Genomic DNA, 13475 nt, shown 5'->3' on the forward strand with positions numbered 1-13475 from the left:
AATATTACATACATACCTGCGTGGTAAGAGAATTGACATTACTTTTCAAATATATTTTGAATTTTTTGTGCGGCTTAAAGAACTGAATACCCTGCCTCTGTAGAATAATATAAAACCTCCATAAGTAGAATAATAATAAAAAATAATAATAAATATTCTTCCTCTGTGCATTTATCACGCTTCCAATGCAACGTCCGCGTGTTACATTTGATGCGACTTTTTGTTAGTACAGCCACCAACCGGCCTGCGCAGAGCCTGCCACTGGAGAGGGGGGATGCATTTTTGACAATAGCAGCGTGTTTTCACGGGGCCGGTTTGCCTGTTCTCCGGGACGAAAAACCCGAGTTTCGGGGGGGGGGGATCTACCTCCGTATGAGACCGGCTAACTCACCTTTCATCGAAAGAGACCAGGATAAAGGTTCCTCGCGTCGAATCGAACCCAGGTCTTTCCGACCAAAGGACTTTGTCTATACTGACTGAGCTACGAAGGCTCAAATAATAAAAAAATAGAGTTACTTTTTTTATAATATTTAGTATTATATATATATATATATTAGTATAGTATAATTATTTATGGTTATTTATGGTTATTAAATAAAAGAAGTAGGAAAGACGAAAGAAATGGGGATACTCTCTAGTGCCTACGTCTAACACATCTAAAACTCCAGCTTTTGATGAATAGTGGGGGAGGGAGTATTATTCGTCGAAAGCTGCACTTTTAGATATTTTTATTCATGTATTTTATTATTTTCGATAGTGACATTCATTAGAGGAATATTGAAAACCATTTTGGAATTCTAGAAATTTTAAATTCAGCTGCAGATAGAATTAAAAAAAAAAAAAAACAGTCTGAAGCAATTCAACTTTTGCTCTTTCTCTCTCTCTCTCTCTCTCTTTTTTTTTTTTTTACTATATGCTGTTAAAACTGATCTTATTCTTAATAATTAGATTTTTAATTATTTGTATGTTTGACCATTATTTCTGTTATCTGTAGCCAATAGTCAAATAAGTATAGATTTCAACTATTTCACTGCCATTCCGCTAATTATATGAATAGAATTCGCGACCGCACATTGAAATCGTGCATAAACAGCAGAGCGATTTCAAATTGATTTTACTGGTGTCCGACGGAGATCGTGGATCTTTTCCTTTTCCGAAACATTATACTCTCTTTCTCTTAATGTTTTTCCTCCTTCAGAACAGATAAACCTTCCTGAGAATATACATAGTTTACAGAGATAAGACACAAATACCGCTGACAGTCTGTCAGGACTAAAAATGTGATGGCCAAAACAACGACATGCTATTATTGATTTTGATCGTGTAAGGATACTGATGGTCTTCAATTTATGTTGTGTTTTCATATATTACTTATATACCATACTCTCTATTTCTCTCTCGATGTATGAATGAATGAATTAATTAATAACCGAATTAATTAGGTCTAATATATAGAAAGCTTATGGTCATAGAGTATATTTGCTGACCCAATTCTTGAGGGAAATTTATAGTTTTATGAGGCGCATCCAAACAAAAAGTGTAAAGTTTTCGAGGCATCTACTGTTAGTGCTTCGCATCATCTGGAATATCGGCTGCTTACAGGGTCAACCTGATAGTTGTTTAAACGATCTTCCTACGCGTAAAAAAAAAAAAAAAAAAAAAAAAAAAAAAAAAAAAACGCCCCCCCCTCGGCGAACATAGAACCCATAAAAACATTAACGCCCATTAAAAACCGTAAAGCAAGACAGATGGGGGGAAATTTATGTCCCCCCCTCATCAGCAAGAGCAGCGAGTCGGAGTTAAATGATAAAATGATTAAAATAGAGGGAGAACCAGAGAGAGAGTAGAAGGGGAGGATTTCTAATTAACGATCGATGCAAAGTTCAACTCTTCGTGGACGATTTAATTTGACGATGAACTGTAACCCATGAGAAAAACTTACTTTACCCCACTCAAATAAAAAGAAGATTTAATAAAAAAAAACAGAGGAAGCATTTGGTAACCTGATGGTCTGAAATGTGAATCCGGCAACATTATAGTATCTCGCTCGCTCCCCTTCCCTCTACCGACGTATTAACAAGAGTTTCCTTGTTGTTTCAAACATTTCCCAATCTTCGAATCCTGTTTAGTTATCTGAGCAAGCAGTCATCCCCATAAATAAGACAGAGATAACGTACGCAGATAACATTTTATACTCTGCCTCAGTTAACACAACAATGCAAGTGTCATTCTTCTGCTAGACTGATATGGACATCACGTTCTTAGTTTTCTCCTAAGACCACTTGAACGGCGCATGCGTCAGTCAAGCAGATAATGCTGCCCAGCTAACAATCAAAAGTTGTATCTCTTCAGGTGCGCACAATAGCTGACCTATGATCATTGTCTATATTTATAAGAATATTAGGAATCTTAAATAATGTAAGGATTTTAAGCCTTGCGCTTAAAATCCTTCATAAGATAACAGATCGTAACAAAAGGATTGATATTTGTAATTATCACAACTTAATTTCGCTTTGAAGGTAAAAGCTATTTCGTAGCTGTTTATCACCAATCTAATAATCGAGGTGTGTGTGAGTGCGCGCGCGTATATTAAATAATGGCTATTTTTAGTTAGTTTATACCTTTTGACAATACTCCCAGGTGTTTGGTGGCTTGAATGGATCGGGAATGATTTCTCACGTATTAGATTAACAAAAAAAGGAACAATAGATGCCACTCGCGGTAGATAGAGTTGTCATTACGCTAGCCTAACAAATGACGCCATTTCATCTTAGAGTATACTATCAGCAGCCAGCGCCATCTATGATAGAAATCTTCCTGAAATGGTATCAGTGTTTGATCTGCTAGCGCTAGCTTGTAAGTCTTTAAGAATGCAATAATATATAGTCATTAGGAATCTGTAGTACTCTTGTGAGACTGAAGCTTGGATAGTGGAAATGATTATTTCTAATTTAGACCTACGGTGGCTTTTTTTTTTTTTAGTTCTTCAACTTCTAACTACTTTATACGCAGCCATCTTTTATCAGCGTTATGTAAAATTAGCGTTAGAAGTGGAAAGCCATAGTCCGATGCATAACGTAAGAATCTCTTAACATTTGAAGATCCCAGTGAAATTTTACGATGGGCCATTTTTCTAGGCGTAATTAACTATGCCCTTAGTGCTGGGATTCTTTCCGTTGTATGGCCACAACAGAGGTGATTGTTATGCCCAGGCTATAGTTTATTGATTATTGTTTGCATTTCTATCAGATGTTGATTAAGTCATTAATCTTAAAAGAAAATACAGAAGTGGAAAAGTGTCTTCGATGCTCAGTTTAGTTCGGTGAACAAGTAAATCCCCGTGTTCTTAGCAATGAACTTTTAAGGCATGTCATTGACACAGAAAAAAAAATCCTCCTCTTCCAATTTTCAGATAATTACTGTGTTCTGCATTCGCGGAAAAAAAAAAAAAAAGAAAAAAGAAAAAAAAAAGTAAGAATTTAACTTAACGCATGCTCGTTGTAGTTTAACTTCTGTTCTTATTCCATAATTCCGGCAGCCATTAATGGGGAGTTTATTTCATCGAAAACAATCCAAACTGTTGTCGATATTGTTATCATCTGCGAAATGGCTGTAAACAGTTTCCTTCGAAGATATCTCTTTATGGCGTCACTAGCTGAATTTAAGGTTTAGAAGCGAGGAGAGAGGTAGGGGGGTAAAAACGTCACGCAAACTAGACGTCTGAATACGGCACGCTTCTCTGTGGCAGGTTTCGTGCTTTCACCTTTTCTACGAAGTGAGGAGTTTAAATATTAACGTCCCAAGAATTCTGTATGGAGAAGCTGGTCAAAATGAGAGGAAATGGCTTTTACTACCGTTTGTCCGCACGTGACAATGCGTTCATGGTCCCTCTTTTGATGAAGCCATATTCAGCGACACCACTTTGCACACAGCATACCATTGAAATGATGTCTTTAGTATTCAGCGGTGTTTCGATGCATGTTTTGTGATTCTTTTGGGATTTCACCTCTTAGGGGACGAAAGAATATATCCCCCTCGCCTCTAACGATTTGAGGTTAAGAATATATGCTAAATGAGACTGAGAGGTAAAACCAAATAAATTCCTTCTCAAAATCTTGATACTCCATCTAGTGGCAATTATTGAACTAAAATTTCCACTGAATAAATATGATATAGGATCGGTTACATCCACTTTATGTGCTAAAGTGACAGAGAAAGATTGTAAAGCATATCAAACCTAGTCAGATAATTAAAGAAATTTGAAATAATAAATCAGAATAAATAGATACCTATCAGCACTGTATGATTTTGATAACGTTTCATGGAAGATCAGTGTGTGTGTGTGTGTGTGTGTGTGTGTGTGTGTGTTGGAAAATGACACCTAATATCCAAAATAAGCTTCTGAATCAAAAATAGTATGTAATATTTGAACAAATGTCAAAATGTTGAATTATTCGCAGTGTAACCGCGGAAACAAGGATTAGCAGAGAGACCATACAAAGGCGGAAATCTTTGTATGGATCCTGGATTATGATACCTTTTGTGTTAAACTTTAGTGACTACCCTAATACAGGAATCTTTTCCTCCTTCGAATGTTGTAGACCACACGTTGTCAAGCAACAAGAAACAGCTGTTAGATCATCGGGTTTTAGCGCTGTGGCTTAGCAATAGCTGTGATACATCTTATCAAGCCTCACCACTTGATCACCTTTGAGACAATAGACCGATAACAGCAGCTCCGCTTATCTGACCTCTCTTTCTGATTCTCCAGTATAGCCTTCGGCTTTCGCTCGAAGCGGTGGACCAAAGTCCACCACACTCCTCGCGGTAACGTCGTTTCGTTTTGTTTTTCTGGAACGCTGCGTGGCGCGAGTGATCAAGCTCACAAGTACCGTTTACTCACGCAAACAGCTGGAAATTCGAGGTGGGGATATGCGCAGTGAGCGAAGAAGTTCCTTCCTTCTGATGACGTCATGAACACACACACACACAAAAAAAAAAAAAAAACCAGACGCTGCTTTGGAGGGAACTGCGTTTTGTCTGCCTGTCATTCATCCTTAACGTGCTCAATATTTAAGGTGAGGGATTTAATTGCTCGGAACTATTTTGTTATATATAAGAAGGTAAGAAGTTTTAATTTTGCTTTTCTCTTTAATGTTTCGTGTCTTGCACTCTGCAATGAATTATGAGAACTGCTTTTAGTTTGCTCCGAATCGACTTTTCCTCTTACATAAAGAATGCCTATTCCTTTTAAAGAAATGGGATAGTTACATCACTGTCTACAAAAAAATTTTAAAATCGACCAAAATCAATTTATAAACAAATCTCATTTCTGAAATGTATCTGGATTACGCAGTACTTGACTATAAAGAAAATTCTTGGATTAGAGAGTAAGTGGCGTATGTCAGCTGATTGACAGTATTTTATTGTTTATTGTTTATTTTTATTTTTTTCCGTGTATGTCTGGAACGTTTTTTTTCCCTGCCGTAAGAAATTAGTAGGAAACGAAAGACAACTTCAGCTTCGCGATTAGTAATGTTATTCTTTCATAAGAAAAATAGGAACAGAAAAAATTTCTCCTAGGTCATTGAAACCACGTCTGTAGCCTACTTCCATTTTTTTTTTTTTTTTTTTTTTTTGTTACTTGAAGTACATGTGAAAGAACATCATTTTGCATTTTTTTCGTCAAATACAACAACACAGTATAGCAAATATTGATCAGGCGGGCATAAAATCCGACTTATCAACTTCGCATCGGTGCATACTACTTTGCACATGCATGAATAAAAGCAATATAGTTTGTGATTTTATCGAACTTAATAACTATTCGGTGGAAAGTCATTGAAATAATCTTATGACCGCAAATGTAAATAGGAAAAAAACAACAACTTGAAAGCATTGTATAAGTTTGGTTTCTGCGAAACATCTCTAGTTTTCACTAAAACTACTACCTAATCTTTATTCACCTGAATTAGAACAATATGACGCGATTGGTGTTTGCTTCTTGGGTTTGCTGTCTATTTTTAGAGAGTCTTGAGCACTCCTTTCTACTCGACTATTGTAAGGGAAAACAGCAGCTGTCTCATCGTGATGCAATTCCCGTCACGTGACTGCATCTGTTGTAAACAGCTAAAAGTTCATGTGCTCGTTGGTGCGAATGGCGTACAGAGATCATGACACCTGAAGAACAAGCAGTGCACACCACTAACGATTATGAAGCATTAATTTTTGACTTATTTATGCCACTCATAAAAACAATGGTTGAAGAAGCCGCTTCAAAATTGGTAATCAACATATCAGAGTTTTACATGACATTACAAATCCGAATGATCGATTACGTCTTAATGTAGTCGTATGCAAAACATAAGTCAGTTAGACTTTCGACGGTGATTATTCTTATATTTAGAAGGGCCAATAATACTCACAGTATACTAATCGATACATTGTAAATTTGTGAAACGTATTTTAAATAAAAGAGCAAATGGTAAATAATAACTTACGTTCAAACTGAATAACGTGTCTTCTTATCTGCATCTTTACATAACTGATGACTGCACATTTTAGTCTAATGTTGCATTAGAACCCACCCCTTAAAATATCCGAAATGTATGGGTAATTACAAATGCAAGTAGATCACTTGGTTGGACTTTGTTGATCTAAAGAAAGTATTCTTTGTCTATGAAGTAAGGTATCATGTTTCCTATACAGCAGTTCTCGAATTTTGTGTGACTATTCTCCTAAGCTACGACACTGCTTTGATCTCTAGATGTTCCATAATCCCCTAAAGCAATAACAGCGTGAGCTTGTAAGTTGCCCTGATGTAATTTCTCCTTAGTTAATCTTTGTGAGCACAAGTTAGATCTTGTTTCACTTTGTAGGGAACTCTGTGCCGTGTAGTTTAAGATAGCACCGTGTAACGACCTGCGTGCTCACTATAATGGCGGTTGTGTGTTTATCAGTGAGCTTTGCGTTGCTAATTGTAATTTGCTTACTACAGTTGCCATTAGCATTCGTTACCTTGGCTACTGATAATGTCCTTGTTAGAGTTGTTGCTGTCTCTGCATTCTTCCAAGATAAGCCTTTACTTGTAAACAGCGTGTCGTATTCCACAAGAACCAAACTGTTGGTCGTGTGACAATTTGTGAAAATTCAGGTAAGCACGATGGCTCTTGGCTATGCAACGTCAAATGATAATGATTATATTCACTGTGGTACCATTTTTTCCCCTGTATAAGAGTAGTCATTCGGGAATATTATCAATAGGTAACGTAATGATTTATCGAATATTTGTCATACATTCTTTAGTTCCTTGACGATCCACAATCTCTCTCCTATTAGTAATAGCATTCTTTATCATGATTACTTATTTTAACAGCGACAGCAGTAGTAGTACGTTTTTTAGTAAAGTAAGATATAAATAGAATTGCACCATGCCCTAAAATTCCAAGGAACGGAGTTCAAAGAGTTATGATACAAACAGGCATTCTACCTAAAGTTGAATACTGTGCTTTACTGAACTTAATATGTGTGATCATCAGGTATTTAACTGCATTCATAGTTGACTTCTTAAGAATATTCATAAGATTCTTAAGGAGTTATCTTAAAAATGGCATAAAAAAGAGAAGAAGAAGAAGAAGAAGAGGCATACCTCTCTTCTTGAAGATCCTGCAATTTCAATTTTGATACAGATTTGATGTGTTCTACCATTTTATATGAATCTTCACAATTAAAAAAAAATGGTTTATTTAATCTTATATTCGGCCTTTCTGCTGGCATTATGCTAAGAGAAAAATAAAAAGGTATTTCAGGACACTTGTGACGTATAAAATGATATATGAGCACGTAGACACAGTTTTATCAATGAAATTGTGTCTACATGTTTATTAATAAATTATGTTATCAAAAATTTCAATCTGAAAGTTAGAGGTCATCTTCACTAAACTGCCAATCCAAAAAGGTAGAATAACAACACAGGATTTCAAAAGAGATACGATTACCGTAGATATGGTGTTGATACATATATAAGTAAATTCGATCGCTTAAATTCGACAAGGAATCGATATAAAAATTCGTGTGTTCGAAAAGAAGATTCTATTGTCTGCGTAGACTCCGATCTGCGCTAAATGTATTTTTAGAGATTTTTATTGTTATCATTATTATTTTACAAGAGGATGTAGACATGATATTTTTGCAGTCTTTTCTGTTTGTCCAAAATAAGGGAGAAAGCAGTCACAAGGAACCTAGTAAACAGCCTGATTGGCCGAGTGGGTTACCTTACCAGCTTTCCAACCAACAGGTCGCAGGTTCGAATCCCGCTGTTGGCATAGATGTTTGTGATTGTCTTTAGGTGGGAGATGAATTTCATCGCCAGATCTGAGACCACCGACCTGCTTATTGGAGGCCAGAAGTGGCTTGAAATATGTTCATGTTTAGTCTCTTAGAGCAGGGTTTCCGGACTTGTAACAATAAATAAAAAAATTCCAAATATATATATAAAATGATAAAAATGGGGGAAAATCCTTAGCCCATCCACGGTACAAATGTATTATAGGGCTTACTAATAACCTTCCGTGGTAGGAAGTACATTAAAAAAAAAAAAAAACTAGGCAGGGAATGAGGAGGCTGTTTATCCTTGATAAAAGGTAACATAGAGGAGAGTTTATTGACTGGAAAAGTGGGGGGGGGGGGGGGTAAGTACCAAATTATTTTTTTTTTTTTTAGGAAATTGGCTCAAAGATTCTAGAAGTGTATGGGATTGAAACTACGTACAGGATTGGAGCTCTTAGGAACAGGCTTATATGTATCAATGATATGCTAGATGTTTGGGATGAACCCATCTGTTGCATAATTCTTTGGATAGTAATTCTAGTTATTCTGATATTGTTACTTGGATAGTGTATTCTAGTAATTTATAAGGATTAGGACAACGTGTGTGATCTATTGAGAAAAGTTTTAAAGATCCTTATTTTTTGAGACCGGTGATATATATGCAGATTCTTGTCTGCATATCAGATGATGGTTAAGTTGAATGCAGGAAATTAAACTCTTCTAAATGTTCAAGTAGTCATTTGTTACTGTACGACATCACTCTTGCACGCGGCTCGTATCGCATTTGAAATTTGTTATTCTACCTTCTTGAATTGTCATTTCACTGAAAATGATCTGTAAGTTTCAGATCGAAATATTTGCTTATATACTACCCTTTTTTTATGTCTAGGTCTTCGTATATCATTTGAATAAAATATATCTGTTCTGTCGAGACACTCCGAACATTTCATTAGCAGCTATGGGTAAATTTCTTCCTCTGCTTAAATCGAATCGAATATTTGGGATTTAGATTTAGACCTCGGTTCGGATACCGTCTAGGACGCGAAGAAACTTTATAAGGACTTGTCATCTGAAGGAGAATTAGTTGGTCTCATATAAAGATAGTAAGGTTTCCCCCCTTCCGAAAACTGTTTTTTTTTATCATTCAGTTGAAAAGTTCTTGTAAAGGTTCTTTGCATCCTAGGAGACATTCGAACCTGGATCCTTTCAACTAAAAGGCATCATCGAAATTTATAAGCTACGGAGACTTGCGTGTAGGAGCAACGTAGCTGTTTCTCTCTCTCTCCGCTTATTTGTTCAATAAATAATAATACTTGCTAGCACACATTCTGATTTCCATGTAATATATCAAACAATACAGTCAAACGCTTTCCGTGGTTGAACAAGCGGCAGAAATTATCTCCCGAAGACTTAAATATCTTTAAGATCCTCAAGGTCGTAGCGAGACACGGATGTGGTTACCTAAACGTACTTTGTTCGCCACTTTACGGTCAGGGCTTTATGAAATTGTTAGAGATAATCGTTTGTTCAAGAGAAAAGCTTTAATAAGAAACTTGACTTAAAACTCCATAAACAGCATTTATCTGTTCCTACACAAAGATATCAGTGTGTTTGATGAACAAGTGGGAGAGATTACTTGGCGTTGTGTTTGCTTGCGTGACATGGGTGGGAGTGAACGAGATTACTGGAGTTAGCTGGTGAAACCCGTAGCAATGCTAAGTTACTTGAAGGCTGAAATATCCACTTAACAGTTGGAAATCACTAAAGCTATTGAGAGAATAAAATACTCAGACTTCTCTTGTAGGCCTTATAATCTTGAATTGCTTAAATATTAAAATAAGTTGGTATTCCCGCCATCTAAATGAGACATTCCCAGTTTATAAGTGTCATCTTATTTTAGATATGCGAAGGTAACAAATGGTGTTGGTGGTGTTGGTGGTGGAAGGGGAGTGGGGGGGGGGTGAGTAACAATGATAGGGTCATTGCCCTTCTGTCCTCCCTTAGCTTCATCGTTGTCGTCATTCCCGTAAGCATACCTTTTGTCAGATGTGTTAAGTGCAGCTGTGGAAACGGTGCAGTCTGAGCAGCTGCAGTGTCTAAGGTATCCACACGCTATGGTATTAGCTTCTTACATGAAATGCATCATGGTAGCCAGTAGTTACTTTAGGGACTAGTGACCACTTCCAAATCTTGTTTTTTGTCATGTTGCAGCTTTTATTGGAACCTGTAGGTACAGTTGTTTCCAGTACCGTTGTACACACACACACACACACACACACACACACACACACACACGCACGCACGCATATTTATATTTGGACGCCTTCAACCATATTAGACGTGAACGACCTGGTTCATTCACCAGTCCGTTTTCAATAAATGCTGTAATTCAGGAGATACTGAGTGCGATTTTTTCTGATGCGATGAATAGAAGTGAACGATTCAGTGGCGAATTCTGTTTTTAATTTTAGTAGAGACGATTTGAAAATATTAGGAAGAGTGATGAAAAAGTACTATTATTTTTTTAACATCTTCTAATTAAACGTAATTTGCTATAGTTTTTACACTGATAACATTTATTTAAAAAATTTAATATGTATAAAAAGTAACTTTAAGTTATTAAATATATTTTAAAACGCAAATAGGTGTTTTTTAATCCACTTTCTTTTTATTTTCTTCAGTGAAGAGGCAGTTGTCCCTATTCCCCCCCCCACACACACACACCTTCTGGATCCATCATTGGTTCGATTTGATGGCATGGATTTAGTGATTACGTCATGCAAATATTTTTATTCAAAACAGAATAAATTCAGTTCGCCGTAGTATTCACATCCTTCCTAATATTATTACAATTGAACAGGCACAACAGGTTGGAAATGCTCATCTTGAAGACTATAGAGAATAGAAATAAAATACTGTTACGTTTAAGATGTTCTTTTTTTTTTACCAACGATTTTTTTTATACCATCAGTTGTCTTGAGTCATACATTTTTGAATGCTAACAGCATCATGTTCATCCCTATAAGAAAAACTTTTTCTAGACTTCATTTCAAGACTTACCATCATCATCATTTCCGGATATGTATCCTCAAGGGTTTACGCGATACTATGAGAGTACAACATAATTAGGTTTCGTTATTTTGAAATATTTTCTTCCACATTAATCTGTTATTTGTCAGATCTCTAGAAGACTAAAACCTTACATTTGGGTCTTCTAAAGATTGCTACGTCATTCCACCTAGATCTTGGTTTTTTGGTCTTCCTTTGTGTCTTTCTTTTCCTCGCCATCCTAGCATCAAATACCTATTTTGCAACCTTTCTCACCTATTCTGTTTGAGTATACTATACCGCTTCAGTTGGCTTGAGTCATACATTTTTGAATGCTAACAGCATCATGTTCATTTTTAATATCTTCATTTTCAATATTCTGTCATTAGTACTGTTTGTACATTCTCACATCGTCACATCTCTGGTCTCCCGTCTTCTATCAACAGTTTTATTTCTAATTTATCTTTGAGATTTGTAAGACAAAATTGGGTTGAACACCGTCTAGAATACTGCCAGTTTTGGCTAAATTCTCTCTAATGTTATATACATTTATCCAACTTCCATACCATACTATATTTTCTGATTATATTATCTGTTTTCATGTATCTTTGTCATGAAAAACTGTACCCAAATAGCCGAAGTATTATATTTGTTCTATAGATTCGTCATGGAGCATACAGTTAGTTAATATTTTCCATATTTGTTTCTGTTTTCATAGTGTTTTCTTTTTATGACAAATTTTTGTACCAAAGTTGGTAGAGCAATTATTTAAATTAGATAAAGAGTCTTGAAACTTTTAATGGATTTAATTAGGTGTTTAATATCATCTGCATATAATATGATCCATATGGATAATGAATAACAGTCTTGTTTTGTTTTCTTTTGTAGCCTTGTCTTACATCTAATTGTACATCAAACCATCTATACATTTTTAATTGTAACTGCTGACTTGCAACTTATGATGGGTGTTGTATATTATTCTGTATAATGTTCCATTCATACAGTGTTCAATTCATAACAGTGGCTTTATAAAAGCTTTCCTCTTGATACTCTATCACAGACCTTTTCAAAAATAACATGAAATAAAAATGACACGAGAAAAAATACCTGGAGAATAAGATTTTTATGAAATTTGGAGTTTAAGGTACTTACTAAAATTCATTACAATGGCATATGAGGTTTGCTTAAAAATATGAAAACTGGCTTTGTTTCTTTGGTTAAGCAAGCTTGCTAGGGTCGATTGTGATATGTTTGGACAAACTACCATCTGTGTAAACAAATTCTTGATTCATTTATTACTTTAATCGCGCTCATCATTGAAAGACTATGTGTTGTTACTACATATCGCATTTTGATGTTTTAGAATCAGAAACAGATGTGATTAATCATTGAGTTTTGTGAAAAAGTCAGTATGACGAGCATCAAATTACACGAATTAATGCTAATAGAATTTGGAAACAATGAGGCGGAGTTTTTCAGCGGTTTCATTTCCATTTCTTAAATGTTTCCTCGTGATACCGAAAACTGCATTCGAAATATGCTTTCTAGCAGTGGCAGTAATGTTCACACAAGTACCATGGAGCCTATTTTGAAACTGACTAACGCCCAACTCTGTAAGGGCCCAAATCTCTAATACAGATTCTTTCTTTGCAGTTTTTAACCAAACCTAGTAATTTTTAATTCTCTGGATAAAACTGTCCTGTTGCTACGCGCATGTTCGTACTTCGTACTTAGTGATATCAGGCCCAGACTACTTGTCGGATTTTTATAAACTCGTTTTCGGAAACATAAACATTATTACGAAAGCGTTATCATGCATATTTAATTTTATTTATTAATACATAATAAGACAATACTGTTTACAGTTTCATATCACTTCCGCTTAAAAAAATTAGAGAAAAATCACGAAATTGCTCAATAAATCAACTAGACAGTCAGCAAGACTTAAAAATGATCATTTTAAAATTCAGACTGCAAGTTTGAATTTTAAGTCTCCTAAATGGTAGCGCTGATTCGGACCAAAACGTGCAAATTGAATCAGCATCAGTGGATGAGCATCCTGCCGAGTGCTAAGGAATAGACTGCTCATTTTTCGAATT

At 35.7% G+C, this 13475-nt stretch overlaps 1 protein-coding gene and 1 long non-coding RNA gene across 4 annotated transcripts in view; one reads left to right on the forward strand and one right to left on the reverse strand.

Moving 5' to 3' along the window:
* Window positions 1-6918, reverse strand: part of LOC150101678 (uncharacterized) — a 127131-nt gene extending 120213 nt beyond the window's left edge. For both annotated transcript variants that reach the window (XR_016549012.1, XR_016549013.1), the window contains exon 1: window positions 6501-6918. This is a non-coding gene — a long non-coding RNA (uncharacterized LOC150101678). The remainder of the gene's footprint in view (window positions 1-6500) is intronic.
* Window positions 5031-13475, forward strand: part of pros (homeobox protein prospero) — a 104662-nt gene continuing 96217 nt past the window's right edge. The window contains exon 1 of one of the 2 annotated variants that reach the window (XM_090400141.1): window positions 5031-5123. The gene's annotated coding sequence lies outside the window, so the exon portion shown is untranslated. Of the gene's footprint in view, window positions 5124-7128; window positions 7154-13475 lie in introns of those variants that run through there. The other variant, XM_090400142.1, reaches the window with a different exon arrangement.

This window comes from Typopeltis vanoorti, chromosome 11, assembly GCF_054136105.1.
Source record: "Typopeltis vanoorti isolate ZY-2024b chromosome 11, IOZ_Tvanoo_1.0, whole genome shotgun sequence".
NCBI lineage: Eukaryota > Metazoa > Arthropoda > Arachnida > Uropygi > Thelyphonidae > Typopeltis > Typopeltis vanoorti.